Below are 15271 nucleotides of genomic sequence, written 5' to 3'. Positions count from 1 at the left end.
TGGGCCCACTGCCTGTTTTTGTAAACATTTGCATTGAAACAGCCACTACCGTTCTTTCAGTATTATCTCCAGCTAGTTCAGTGCTACAACGGCAGAGCTGAGTAGTTGTGACAAAGATTGTACAGTCCACAGTCTAAAATGTTTACTGTTTAGCTCTTTACAAAGAAAGTTTGCCAACCCCTAATTTGATAATATGGACAAAGCACTCAATACAGTGTCTGGCATGTAGTAAGTGCCAATAAATTATAAATCTTTTTATTTTAAAGCCAAATCTTGATTGTAACACCTTTGTTATGGGCAATTTGATTTTAGACGCTCTGGAAAAGCTATCCATCCTTGCTAATTTACATGTTGTTGGTGGTAAAATTTTCATCTTTCTCTATTTTACCTAAAGGCATGTATATATAATTTCAGCCATATGGATCTTTATGAGTATGGAGATCATGCTTAATTCAACCATATGGAAATTATTTTCAACTTAAAAGCATTTAAAACCAACAGATGATTTCATCTCTTATATATGCAATTATTATGAGAGCCAAAATGTCCTACTTTTGGATGCCAGGACAGATGAATTCAAAGAGATTTTTTTAGATCACTAATACTGAGTATAAAAAGGGAAGTAAAAGTGAGATTCAATTAAAGTGTAGTGTTAATGGTGGTTGCATATGAAAATTAAGAATGTGCTAGAATAGTAAAACAAAGCAAAATAAGACTCATGGATCCTATGACCTATTTTCCATTTACTTTAAGAACATGATCAAAAGACTTCAGCGTTAAAATTAAAATGCCGTGATATGTAATACACTAAATGTTAACCCAAATGATGTTCAGAGTTTGGTGGAAAGAAATTTCTTCTGGAGAATATGGGAAATACACTATTTTACGTATTTGATTAAAATTTAGTGGGGATCAACTATAGAATGTAATTTGAGACTAGGTGGACTCAGTTGACACCTCATAAAGAAATACCAAAAAGTGACTTATTAAATGAAAGGTAATAATAGCACAGTCCCATTGCAAGGAGGCTCCAGTGTTGAGCTCGGGTAGTGATGGAAAAGGAAATAACTAATTTCAGAAGTCTGGTTGTGTTGTGTTCAATCCTTAGCATTCTGGAGGGGCAGAGAAGTCCATGTTTCATAAAATCTCAGTCCTTGGCCAAGGTCAAATTTGAAGCAGTCACAGGTTGTTTTCAATGCCTGTCCAGCAACTCTTTTAGCATGTATTTACCTTCTGATGAAATTCTTTCCTTTCCCCACAATGCCAGAGCTGTGATGATGGAAATGTTCCATATCCGCACTACTCATGTGGTAGCCCCTAGCCATCTAGGGCTCCTGAGTCCTTGAAATGTAGCTAATGCAACTGAGGAACTGAATTTTTTATTTTGTTCATTTTTACTTAATTTAAATTTATGTTTAAATAACCACATATAGCTAACAGTCGCAACACTGGACGTTACAGGTTCTAAGCCAGATAGCTTTCCGATTATCTTTAGAACAAGGAAGAATGCTGGGGAATTTTTCCATAAATGACATTGGTTGATTGATGCTTGAAGATGTCTCTAATTACATAGGAGACTCACCAGTTTGGAGACACTACACTCTGTACCTCTCACTACCTCTCATCCTTTAAAACATACTTATCTTGTGTCCCGTTTCTGAAATGCTTTTCTTCCAGTCACTTATTTGATTAATTAACTCAGCAAAAGGCAGTCAATAAAAGAACAGAAAGTATCAAGAGATAGCACCTTCTCCCCAAAGACTTTTTTAGTCAGTTTGGTCCAAAGATAAACATCACAAATTTTTAAGAAAAAATAAATCATTCAGGTTAAGCCTGAAAAATTCATTAGAATTTTCATTTAGAAATTGAGAAATCCTTACAAACACCATATTTGTAAGAATAAACATATTTAGCATGATTGAAATTTTGTTTAGACATATAATTCTTAAGCGTCCAAATTTTTGGACACAGTGAAAGTGTTACAATTTTATAAAAGTAGACAAAGGAATAGCAGAACAAAAGTGGCTCTCTATGAAAAGAACTTTTCAGAAAATCTGAAAAATGAAAAGAAGATTTTTATAGCCCTGGATTTATTTACGTTTCTTAAGTGTCTGTTGTGTTAATGCAATAAAAAATTATGTCAACTCCATCTATGACTAAAGTAAGTATATCCCACAAATCTGCCACCAAAACATGATCTTTTCAATGAACTTTCTGACTAACAGATGAGGACATTATTTTCTTCTTTTTACTGAGTTTCAGTTTCCTCATCTCAAGTGGAAATCAAACACCTGGGCGAGCTCCTTATAGCTTAGAACCCAGGGGACACACTCTCTGCTGTCACCGAACAATTGTGAGAGGAAAAGATGATTGTGTCTTTAAAAGAGTTTTAAAGCGTAGCATGTGCTGTCCACCATGTGGCATTGATTTTTATCCAGTTATTACATCTATGTTTTACAGAGATTGCCACATTTCAACAAGTAATTGGGAAGAATTGGCCCACATTTCTCAACTCACCTCTTAGCTACATCACTATTTCCCTTCCAGATAGATCCTACACAGAGCCATCTCAGTCTGATGGTGGAAGGTGACTTCTCCAGCCACTATGTCCAGCCTTGGGAGAGAGAAAGCTGTGTGCCTTCGTAAAAGAATAAGAACTTATTCTATCTGGCTTCCACCAGATCTGGCTTAATCCCGAGTGATAATTTTATCTCAGACACTTTGCTGCTATGTGTTTGCTGTCATGTTATACTTTCAGTTGTCTGTATTCTAAATTCTTTTCAAATTTATGTACTTAATATTTTTAAATAAAATTCTTAGGGTTAATGAAAAATTAAATTAACATTTATATGTACACATGAAAGGGATATTTTTAATCCTTTTTAGCATTCAAAGGACACTAGTAGTCATCAGCAAAATGAAGGCAAATTTTAATAAACTTAATATTAACAGAAATAAATCTTGCTAAAAGTTGCTGGCTTAATTAGATTGAGGTGACATAATAAAAGATAGAAGTGAAATTAAATATTTTTTTAATTGCCATCAAAAGAAAGATGAAAAGGGGAAAGTTATATAGGCAGGGGGAAGTAGAAAATAATTATGTCAAAAAAATAAAATACACTAATACTGCAAATTATATGCCAACTTTTTCAATTTTTAAAATTAAAATTGTCTGTTCTCACTGGCACTTGAGACAGAGAGCCACCCCTTAGCCCCCAACCCCTTTCTGGGGAAACTCAGAAAAACTCCATTTTAGAGCCTATAGCTCAGGAGGAAAGAAACCTCTGGCTTCTAAGTTAAGCTGGGCAGTCAAAAGACTTTTGTCTTTTTGTTTTTTTTTAAAGATTGGCACCTGAGCTAACATTTGTTGCCAATCTTCTTTTTTTTTTTCTACTTCTTCTTCTCCCCAAAGCCCCCCAGTACACAGTTGTATATTCTAGTCGTAGGTCCTTCTGGTTGTGCTATGTGGCCTGATGATCGGTGCCATGTCTGCACCCAGGATCCAAACAGGAAAACCCTGGGCCCCAGAAGCGGAGCACACGAACCCAATCACTTGGCCATGGGTCCGGCCCCGAAAGACTTTTCTCTTGGATGAGATGGGCCCTCAGGAGCATAGGCGAGATTTATAAACAAGATACGTTTGTCTAATCATGAGCCAGAAGGGGATTTTCTGCCAGCAAGAAGAGAAAAAGGCATTGTTATGGGCAAAACTGTGTCCCCAAAATTTGTCTGTTGGAGTTGTTGGAAGAAGAAGAAATTTTCCTCCTAGAACCCTTCTAGGTTCTTCTGGCTGGTCTAAAAATTAAATTGACATGAGACAGATTAACAGGAAAATATAAAATTTAATTTTGTACATACAGGAACCCCACATACATGAGAAGGTCAGAGACCTCACATACATGAGCGAGTCAGAGACAAAAAGGCAAAATGAAGTATAGAACTCAGCTTGAGCTAAAGAATGGGATAGGGGCCTGAGGCTTCAGAGAAGACGAGGGGAGTTCGCAGGACGATAACAAGAGCAGATGTGCAGTAATTAGAGGCTTGCCCTGCCATACAGATAAGTCATAAAAATTTATTTCTGGTAATAACTCTTATTATGGGCAAGGCCCCAAATTTAAATTCATTAGGGGAGAGGCAAAGTTTTTCTTGAGCCCACAGGGTCATGATTGCCTTTAGGTCAAAATGTTCCACATGCCAAAGTGGCACATCTTAGGGAAGACTGCTCTGAACCCCTTCAGGGTCCTAGCCCTCCATACCTTAGAATGTGATTGTGCTTAGAGATTGAGCCTTTAAAGAGGTAATTAAGGTTAAATGAGGGCATGAGGGTGAGTCCGATCCAATGTGACTGGTGTCCTTAAAAGAAGAAGAGATTAGGACACAGACACAGAGGAAGGGAAGACCATGTGAGGACACAGTGAGAAGGTGGCCATCTACAAGCCAAGGAAAGAGGGCTTAGAAGAAACCAAACCTGCTGACACCTTGATCTTGGACTTCTGGTCTTCAGACTGTGAGAAAACACATTTCTGCTGTTTAAGCCACCCAGTCTACGGTTCTTTGTTATGGCAGCCCTAGCAAACTAATATATGCACCTTTCCAAAATTTCTAAATCTGGTTGGCTCCCAGATCAAATCACACAAAGAAGAGTGACTAAAATGTGTCCTCATTACTATGAAAAGAAGAACTATCACCAGCCCATGACCTGACTTCTACAGGTCTATGGTGCTGATCACAAGGCTTTCTCACTCCACTTGTAAATACAAGATCTTCCCCAAGCCAGATCTGAGCCTGCTTGCTCACTTTTCCACTTTCAAAATGCCTAGCAAATGGAACTGCTGAGTAATTAATAAAAGACGGTGAACAGGAGAAGTAGAATAAAAGAAAAAGCCATCTCCCCATGGAAATGTGATCAAGAGCTCTTTCCCAGATGAGTTTGTAGCAGAGGAACTCCTCAAAAGAAGCCACTGAGGAGAACTTTATAATGTGAGCTCTATGAAACAATCAACCTCGCTTCCTGGCACTTGTGTCTTTGTCAAGCAACAGGAACACCAGAATCGCTCTAATGGAACGGAACAATGACCTATTTATTCTGATATCCTGTCTCCTACTGAGAGTTATGCCAGGTTCTTTTGAGGAAGGGCTAAACACTCCCTACGCAGCCTATTGTGTACCACTTGATCGAGGATGGAGTCCGGGCACTTTGGAGAGTGTGGGAAGGGTGGTTTTCTTCCTGAGCATAGGGGATGTGTAAACAATATCCAGTCATTTGTCCCCCTAATTTACATTTCCAGGGACCTTGGTTAGCAGGATTTCTGAGCTGTAAGAATATGCTGGGAATAGTGACAAGGCACACATCAGTATGTATTTTATTATTTTCAGCCACCCTTTGATTTCTCTGTGCTTTGCCTTCTTAGTTCTCTAAGATGATCATACCACCACCTTTTCTAAGCTTTTTATTTTGACCTTGGGTAAATGTTATACGTTCAATTTTCCACTCTTGCATATGGAATACTAATAATTTCAAGTAATCCATTTTGATTAGATCCATTAAAAATTTATGATCTCTAACTTTACCTGGAGCATCATAACAATTATTCTATTTACCTCTACTTGATATTTACTTTTTTATGCAGCAGTTAAAAAAATATTTTTTCACTCTGGAATGCTTTGAAAACCCCAAAAGCATCCTTGCATTTTCCTACTACTTGCATTATTTCATCAGAATCTAATGTTTACTCAATGAATTTTTTTATAACATAATATCTTATATCTATTCCATAGGTTTCAAAATACACAACAATTTTAATTTCTTAACTAAGCATCTGTATATTCTTCTAAAAAAGGATGTCAAAGTCTCACAACATATTCTCATTATATCTGGGTCCCTGGTTCAGTACATTGTTTATAGCACTAGCCATGTGATGCCCTCAAACTATACAACTTGAAATATTTTCTATGGTAAAAGCTACAAGAAGATGGATAAAAACTCACATGAAACATTATTCTAAAGCAATTTTCTCTGAAAGGAATGCCCTCACCGAAGTGACAATAGGACTCATGGGAAAATGCTCCATTAGAAGCACTGGAAACTGGGGCATATTCAGAGTGCTCTTCAGAGTAGCCTGCAGGAGTGGATGAAAAATCACTAGAGAATGAAGGGGCAAGAGTCATTCACATTCCATTTGAGCTTTCACTTATTCTGGCCAATCTCCTATTGTCTGGTTCTGTAAATTTGTAAAAATATATTTTATATTATTTTCATCTTATGAGAGGAATTTTATTAAACTCAATGCATGCACTGGTTCCAAATGCATAAAATACAAAGCAGTCTGTCCATATAACCCAAAGTTTATAATAAAGCAAGCAACTTGGGGAAATATCTGGAAAAGAAAATATCATATGAAATAAACAAAAAAAGGAAAAGATCAAGAAATGAATCCTACTTGACTGAATCACCCATGCTACAGTCAACAGTCCTAGCTCTAGGCTATTTTGCAGAAATGGTGGAGTAGAGTTTTCATTTAGTGATGGGGGGAGGTGGATTCTTTCCCCCTCTGCCTTCCAAGTTCAATGGCTGAGGCCCACAAATCAAACTGATGAAAGACAGATTAACAAGAGAAACGGTTTCAATTATATATGTACTCACCAAACTCCACAAAGGAAAATGGCTCCAGGAGGCAGCCGGATGATTGAGGCTTTATACTGTTTTAGGCTGAACAAAGAAAAAGAGGTTTTGGTCTTTGGGGCAAGGGAGACGACGTAGGGGAAGGTGAGGAAGAAATGTGTGATAAAGAAACGTTGTCCTGTCACACAGATTAGAGTCTCTGAGGTGATGAGTTGTCTCTCTTCTTCGTACAGAGACGTATCTACAAATGGAAATTTCTTTTAAAATGTAAATTTCCTTTACAAAGGGGGAAATATGTACTTTATTTTTAAGCAGGTAGAGGGAGGTAAAGAGTTTTCCTGTGTCTACTGGATTTCAATTGCCTTTAGCTCAATTTGCCTTATGCCAAAGTGGCATATTTTGGGGTGGTACCATTCAGTGAAATATTATTATAAATGAATGAATGTTAAATCCGTCACTTCCCACTCTTCTTGTCCACTGAAGAATGAACAGACTTCATTTCATCTCAGGAAAACTGTTAAATAATTTCAGAATATAATCTCCTACAAAACCTTTTATTTTATAACAGGAGTTGGAAAAACTCCTCTGTGGAGAGCCAGGTGGTAAATACAAGGCCAGAACTGGGGCAAGTGAGGCATCTGAGGCACGAAATTTAGGGAAGCTCTCATTCTCAGGGTCGTGCAGGAGACCCTAAGAATGAGTGCCTACTTACACTTTGCACCCTAGGCACCTTATTCACCTCACCCTGCTGCCACACAAAGAGGGAGTGCCTGCCCGATATGCGTTAAAAAACACAATTATTATGGCACCAGCTTTTGAGAAAAGAAAAAGCTTTATTTCAGGGTTGATGAACAAGAAGACAGGAGGCAACACTCCCATCTGTCTCCTCAAACCAGGGCTTGGGCAAAATTTATGGGATAAAAGGGCAGGGTGGTTTGAAGTGTGGAGATAGATGATTGGAGGAAAGGAGAAGAGAGGTAATTGATGACCTGCGCAAGTGTAGTCAAGTTTCATGGCTCTTCACAGGATGCATGTTCACAAAATGGTGGCAATAGCATCATCTGAGGGTGGAGTTTTCAGGCCCATGATGTCAAAGGGGTCACCCATCGGGCATTTGCACAGGCCCAGTTGATGGGTTGATGGTCTCAACCAGTCTGAATTGGATAAGAGATTGGCTCTCAGTTCCTGAAAAGCGACTCTTCATGACTGTTGATAAGATGGGATCAGTTCAAACTGCTGCTAGTTTGCCCATGGTTACACTTCTGGTCCTGACCCTGAGTAAATCTGTTAGGCTTGACAGGCCAGATGGTCTCTTGCAGCTACCCAACTCTACCATTGTAGCACTATAACACTATAGACAATACTAAATGAATGGGTGCAGTTGTGTTTCAATTAAACTCTATTTACAAAACAGGCAGTGGACAGATTTGGTCCGAGGGCTATAGTTTGCCAACTCCAATTTTATAGGAATATTTAAAATGAATAAAAAAGTTACATTATTTGATTTACCCATTAAATTTCATCTGTATGCCGAAAATTTTTTATGCCAACAAATGACATCCATTAAAAAAGCAAGTTTCTAGAACACTGCTTGGACTTGTGTAACACCGGAAAGAAGGTTCCAGAATTGGGGTCCAAAATGTCACTGATTTCTAGATTAACATGTGTATAGTTTCATACCTTTTAAAGCTTCTTTCTTTCTCTCTTGCTTTTTTTTTTTTGGCTGTTGCCCACCCACCTCCTAGTCCACCTGTCAAAATGCTACTCATTCTTTAAAAGCTAAATTTAAAATTGCTTCCTCTATGAAACTGTCTCTCTTTGCCTCATCTCCCCAAATATAAAGTTACTCACACTCCCTCTGTGATGATAGAGTCTTTGGTTTGGAATTCTACACTAACGTCTTCAAACTGCCTTGGGGTATAATTAGCTATACATACGTCTAATACTCACTACACTATACAGGCAGGGCCTGTCTTGGACTCACCTATTTTCCTAAATACGAAAGCATATTGCCTTCTTGGTGGTCTTTAAATATATATTGAAACAAAGTGAACTGATATTTTGCATCAATTTGTTCTTAAGGTTTTGTAAAGTGCCACTCTTAAAAGTCTCTCTCATACCACTGCACTCCAAAAAGAAGTGCCCTGAAGCCATGTGGGAAGCAAGTGTGGCAGTCTCTTGGCTTTAGCCCATGATCACAGCCCACAGTTTCTATTTTAACAAGCTGATATACCACCCACCAGTTAATTATTATACTCTAATTTTCTGATACTATGTAACTCATAATGAGAATATTCTAAGAGTCTAAACATGCTATCCTTTATTAGAAAAAGATTAATTGCAAACGACTTTTCAAAGTTTTTCAACCAAATGCTATGACATTTGGGATTTTCTTAATAATCTAGTGGGGCAGGGGAACGGAGGGCATTTATGAAGCAAGAATGATCATGATTTGATGATGATTATACTTACATGCCAGATATATGGGGGCTCTAGCACATTTCTCTTCAGTTTTGTGTATGCTTAAAATTTTCTGGTAAAAAAAATAATAGCAATTCAGCTAAAAAGCAAAGCCATTTTAAAGTGTGCCTTTTCCTTTGATAAACATTTTTCTTTGGAGACCAATCTGCAAGGAAATAGAAGGGAAGATTAGATAGATAGACAGACAGATAGATAGATAGATACATAGATACATAGATAGAGATGAGAGAGAAAGCATTTCTCATTGGACTCATTCTTCTGACTTTTATTTGTCTTGCTCTATCTAATTCCTTCAAGACCTTCATCCATTGGTCAGTGCTTATGTTCACAGTTCTGGTAGTGTTCTTACTGTCTTAGCCAAAAGCAGAGTAGTGTAGCATAATGGGGGGAAAATGCCCTCTCACATTAACTAACTATTGAGTGCATAATATAGACAAAACACTGTTCAAAGTGCTATGTATTAATACATTTAATCCTCCTGTATACCAATCAATGAGTTAAGTTCTCTTTATTACCCTAGTTAGAGAAGATATTATGTAACTTGACCAAGGACACACAATTTGCATATGGAGAAGCTGAGATTAGAATGCCTGCATCTGGCTTCACAGCCCCTTCTGGTAGCCCTTAAGTCATGTGATAGAAAAGAAAACATTTGGCAGAACTTAGAGAATTTACCAAACCAAGTCCAAGTTCCCATTCTTCAGTGCCTGACTCTATTGCCCAGCTTCTAATCACAATTTCCTCCTTAGATTATGGCTTTTGCACTTCTGCAACTACCTCCATGGACTGCTTTTCGTCAAAGGCCTGTAGGTTCCTTTCAGTAATAGTCAGATTTGCTGCGGTAATAGAAACTCTGAAATCTTAGTGGCTTACAACAACGACGGTTTATTCCTTGCTCATGTTATGTCTCAGCTGTGGCTTGGCTGCAGCCAGCTTATAGGTCTGCCACATGTGTTTTCTCATGCAGGCACCTAGAGGGGAAGAGATGCTCCTGTGTGTGCCACGCTTGCGTTCATGGCACAGCAGAAGGTCAAGAACTCTGACGGAAATTAGTGATGCCTCTGAAAGTTCCTGTGTGAACACGGCATACATCACATCCTCTCACATTCCACTGGCCAAAGCATGTCATAGGGCCAAACCCAAGGCAGTGAGGCAAGATGTCTACTCTTCTCCCAGGAAGCACAGCAAGATGTATGGGAATAGGCAAGAGTGATTATTCTCTTACAAGGAAAAGAGGAGTAAATAATTGTGGAAAGTGATTTGGTCTGCCTCCTTCCTTCCAATATCCATCTATTGCTCACATTATTTACTCCACCAATACTCTTCGATTGTTAGGTGCTGATTTAGCATGTCCCTAGATTCCGTCATTATCCATTCCCTAGTTCAAGGTTTGTCGTTAATCGTGCAAACAAGAGCCTCCAGTCTTCTTAAATGCAACCCTCTCATCTTAGAGAACATGGAACTCCTTTTTTGAGGGCACACCAATACCTCATGGGTCAATTGTTACAAGAACACAGAACTCCTAAAATGTCATCCAGGGCACTCTCCATGGTTCTCCTAAGGATAATGAAATAAAAGTCCATTGGCACCCAGACCTTTGGTGACCAAGGTTACATTTGGAACGAAGAAGAAGGTATTATTTAGGATTACATGCAACATCAAAGAACATAAACTCTACTACATGGTCTTGAACATCAAAGGGGATTATTTTTCTCACATGAAACAACACTCCAAAGTAACCTATCCTGGGCTAGTCTAGTCAAGAAACCAAATTCCTTCTAATTTTCTTCTTCACCTACTTATGCAACTTGCTACTTCGTACTTGCAGGAAACCAGCTGCATATCTGGCCCCATGTCTGTGTTCCTTGCAGGGAGAAGGGCAAAAGGTGAAAACATGTGCAGTTGTCTGCCGCCTTTAAGTATGATAAAATATCCTACCCAGGACCGCCACCTGTGCAATCCTGCTAATATCTCGTTGGTCAAAGTACAGTCACAGGGTCATCCTTATTTGCAAGGAAGTCTGGGTCAATATCTTTATTTTTTTAAGTTTTTATCTGGGAATAATTATAGAAGCACAAGAAGTTGCAAAAATCGTACCGAGTTCTCTTGTAGCCATTACACTACTTCCCTCAATAGTTATATTTTCCATAACTATAATACATAATCAAAATTAAGAAATTTGCGTTGACAGATTACAATTAACTAGACTACCAACCCCATTAAGCTTTCACCAGTCTTTTTCATCTCATTTTTCATTTTTTATATGTCTGTGTACATAGTTCTGTGACATTTTGTCACCTGTATAGATTCATATAACTGAGGTCACAGTCAAGATACGGAACAGTTCCTTAACGCAAAGGCACTCCAGGAGATGGGTCTTTTTAAAGACATAGCTTACATGGACAAAATCAGGGATGCTGCTAGGAAGAAAGAAAGGAAGTGGATTTGGGGAAGGCAGCAAGCAGTACCTGCCACAAGAGGCAGCTATTTTAAGGAGAGGGAGTTTTCCATGATCTTGGAGGTGTGAATAGATTCCATCCACCCTTATTTTTCTTCCTGACACATGCACTCCTTTTGGTCTTTAGAAATCTTTCAGACAAATTCCATACAATTTGATTTATCTCATGCTGTAGGGCTGTAATGACCCCACTGAGATGTAGAATTCATAGTTATAAGAAATAGCAAATAGGTGTTTGAGTTCAGTACCACTAAAACCACTCAAGAGACCAATGAAAGAACAAAGGGTTTTTGTTGCTATTGTTCTAATGAGAATAATTCCTTGATGCTGAACCTAAAGGCAACAAGTACAGGGAAATGAGAAACCCAGAGGGTCTCAAATTGCATCACGTTTGGACAGGGGGCTGGGAGTAAGTGTGACCTCTTAACTAGAAGACCAATCATTATTTGCAGTTCAATACGAGAATTTCCTGAACGAAATTCAGCAATTTGCTTACTGTACGCCTTGAGGAACATTCCTTCTTGTTGCCTAACTTGAACGTTCTTAAAGTGCCAATAAGGAGGCGAAATGAATGTGAAGAAACATGTAGAGAATATGCATATTCATAGTGGGAAAAGTATATCTTCCACAAAGAACAAATGTACATAAAATAGGATCATCAATTAAGTGCACTTTGTTTTAATTTGCTCTGTTACAACAAGGGCAGGCTTAATCTGATGTGGTTGATTTGTGACTAATAAAGGCAATCTCATGACATTCTAATGACTTATATAACATTCGCCCCCCCCCCCAACTATTAGATATTGAGGAGTCTGCTGCAATCCTGGCTATACCCACTTTTCCTTTATTACACAGCTGAAATCCAATTTTCTGTCTTTCTCATAGTTTCTTCCATTTGTAGGCATTTTTGCAATAGGTTCAACCTCATTATTTTATTATGAGTCAGTAACAGAGATGATTCACTTTTCAGTTGATTTACAAAGTCTGAAAATTGGCACACTGATTAGTATTGCAGTTTGGATACTGGGCTATGATCTCTGGCAGCATCAAGTAGCTTCTCGTAGGTAACATATGTCTAATCACGTCATTGCCAAGTTCTAAGGGCTTGAATTCTCTCGTGGCCCAATTCACAGAATTGAAAGCAGAGATAGCCAGTCTTAAAATCAAGAAATCCTGCATATGTTTATAGTACAAAATAGGTTTTATTGATATTAGGAAAATATTAAATGATTAACAGCTCAGTGGTTTCTGTGGTCAAAAGTCCCCAAATACAAATTTTTCCTTAAAGTGTTTAAGCTTTGTTTCATCCAGCAGGATTTTTGAGATCGTAACCACAGGACCAGGAACAGAATTTGGCACCCCAAAGTATGCCTCTTTGGCATAAGAATTATTTTAGGCCAATTATTTTTTCCAGTTTTATTGAAGTATAACTGACATATTACATTGTATAAGTTTAAGGTGTAAAACATAATGATTTAGTATATGTATATATTGTGAAATAATTACCACCCTAAGTTTAATTCACATCCATGACCTCACATAGTTACAAAATTTTCTTTTTCTTGTGATGAGAACTTTTTTTTTATTGTGCTCATAATAGCTTATAACATTGTGAAATTTCAGTTGTACATTAATATTTGTCATATACCATATAAATGTGCCCCTTCACCCCTTGTGCCCACCATCCATCCCTGTTCCCGCTGGTAACCACTAATCTGTTCTCTTTGTCCGTAAGTTTGTTTATCTTCCACATGTGAGTGAAATCATACGGTGTTTGTCATTCTCTGCCTGGCTTATTTCGCTTAACACCCTCAAGGTCTATCCATGTTGTTGCAAATGGGACGATTTTGTCTTTTTTTATGGCAGAGTAGTGTTCCGTTGTGTATATATATATACCACATCTTCTTTATCCAACCATCAGTCAATGGGCACTTAGGTTGCTTCCACGTCTTGGCTGTTGTGAATAGTGCTGCAATGAACATAGGGGTGCATAAGTTTCCTTGTATTGTTGAATTCAAGTTCTTTGGATAAATACCCAGTAGTGGGATAGCTGTCATATGATATTTTTATTTTTAATTTTTTGAGAAATCTCCATACTGTTTTCCACAGTGGCTGCACCAGTTTGCATTCCCACCAGCAGTGGATGAGGTTTCCCTTTTCTCCACAACCTCTCCAACATTCATTACTTTTTGTCTTGGTGATTATAGCCATTCCAACAGGTGTAAGATGATATCTAAGTGTAGTTTTGATTTGTATTTCCCTGATGATTAGTGATGTTGAGCATATTTTCATGTGCCTATTGGTTATCTGTATATCTTCTTTGGAAAAATGTCTGTTCGTTCCTGTGCCCACTTTTTGAGTGAGTGGTTTATTTTGGAGGGAGGTTTTTGATTATATTTCAATCTCTTTATTTGTGATTGGTCTATTCAGATTCGCTATTTCTTCTTGACTCAGTTTTGGGAGGATGTAAGAGTCTAAGAATTTAGCCATTTCTTCTAGATTTGTTGGCATATAATTTTTCATAATATTCTCATAATCTTTTGTATTTCTGTGGTATCAGTTATAATTTCTCCTCTTTCATTTCTAATTTTATTTATTTGAGCATTCTCTTTTTTTCTTAGTGAGACTAGCTAAGGGTTTGTCAATTTTATGTTCTCAAAGAACCGGGCCCTTCTTTCATTGATCCTTTCAACAGTCATTTTTGTTTCAATTTCATTTATTTCTGTTCTAATTTTTATTATTTTCCTCCTTCTGCCGTGTTTGGGCTTTGTTTGTTCTTCTTTTTCTAATTCTGTTAGGTCTAGTTTAAGATTGTTTATTTGAGCTTTTTCTTCTTTGTTAATGTGGGCCTGTATTGCTATAAATTGCCCTCTTAGGATTGCTTTTCCTGCATTCCACTTGAGTTGGTATGGTGCATTTTCATTCTCATTTGTGATTTTTTGGTTTCTCTCTTTATTTCTTTGATGACCCATTGGTTGTTCCATAGCATGTTGTTTAGTCTCCACATTTTTGTTCCTTTCCCAGTTTTTTCTCATAATTGATTTCCACTTTCACAGCATTGTGGTTGGAAAAGATAGTAGATATGATTTCACTCTTCTTTGCCTTGTTTCCCAATATATGGTCTATCTTTGAGAATGTCCCATGTGCACTTGAGAAGAATGTGCATTCTGCTGTTTTTGTATGCAGTCCTCTAAATATAGCTATTAAGTTCATCTGGTCTAGTTTTTCATTTAATTCCACTATCTCCATGTTGACTTTTTGTCTGGATTATCTATCCATTGATATAAATGGGGTGTTGAGGTCCCCTGCTATTATTGTGTTGTTGGTAATATCTCCTTTTAGGTTTGTTAATACTTGCTTTATGTACTTTGGTGTTCCTATGTTGGGTGCATATATGTTTATAAGTGTTATGCCTTCTTGATAGAGAGTCCCTTTTATCATTATATACTGCCCCTCTGTGCTCTCTTTACCTGTTTTATCTTGAAGTCTACTTTGTCTGATATGAGTATGGCAACACCTGCTTTCTTTTGTTTGCCATTAGCTTGGAGTATTGTCTTCCATCCCTTCACTCTGAGTCTATGTTTGTCTCCAGAGCCGAGATGTGTTTCCTGGAGGCAGTATATTGTTGGGTCTTGTTCTTTAATCCATCCTGCTACTCTGTGTCTTTTGATTGGAGAATTGGATCCATTTACATTTAGAGTGATTATTGA

General features: G+C 37.8%; 2 long non-coding RNA genes across 2 annotated transcripts in view; both read right to left on the bottom strand.

Annotated features, from left to right (window-relative positions):
• Positions 1 to 6867, bottom strand: part of LOC139041420 (uncharacterized) — a 33224-nt gene extending 26357 nt beyond the window's left edge. Inside the window, exon 1 of the long non-coding RNA XR_011496513.1 lies at positions 6644 to 6867. This is a non-coding gene — a long non-coding RNA (uncharacterized lncRNA). The remainder of the gene's footprint in view (positions 1 to 6643) is intronic.
• A 596-nt stretch (positions 6868 to 7463) lies between these two features.
• LOC139041419 (uncharacterized) overlaps positions 7464 to 15271 on the bottom strand; it is a 42996-nt gene continuing 35188 nt past the window's right edge. The window contains exons 2-3 of the long non-coding RNA XR_011496512.1: positions 9095 to 9248; positions 7464 to 7776 (exon numbers count right to left, since the gene is read on the bottom strand). This is a non-coding gene — a long non-coding RNA (uncharacterized lncRNA). The remainder of the gene's footprint in view (positions 7777 to 9094; positions 9249 to 15271) is intronic.

This window comes from Equus asinus, chromosome 21 (genome assembly GCF_041296235.1).
Source record: "Equus asinus isolate D_3611 breed Donkey chromosome 21, EquAss-T2T_v2, whole genome shotgun sequence".
Classification (NCBI taxonomy): domain Eukaryota; kingdom Metazoa; phylum Chordata; class Mammalia; order Perissodactyla; family Equidae; genus Equus; species Equus asinus.
The sequence above is the reverse complement of the archived record's forward strand: the minus strand, read 5'-3'. Positions and strand labels throughout refer to the sequence as shown.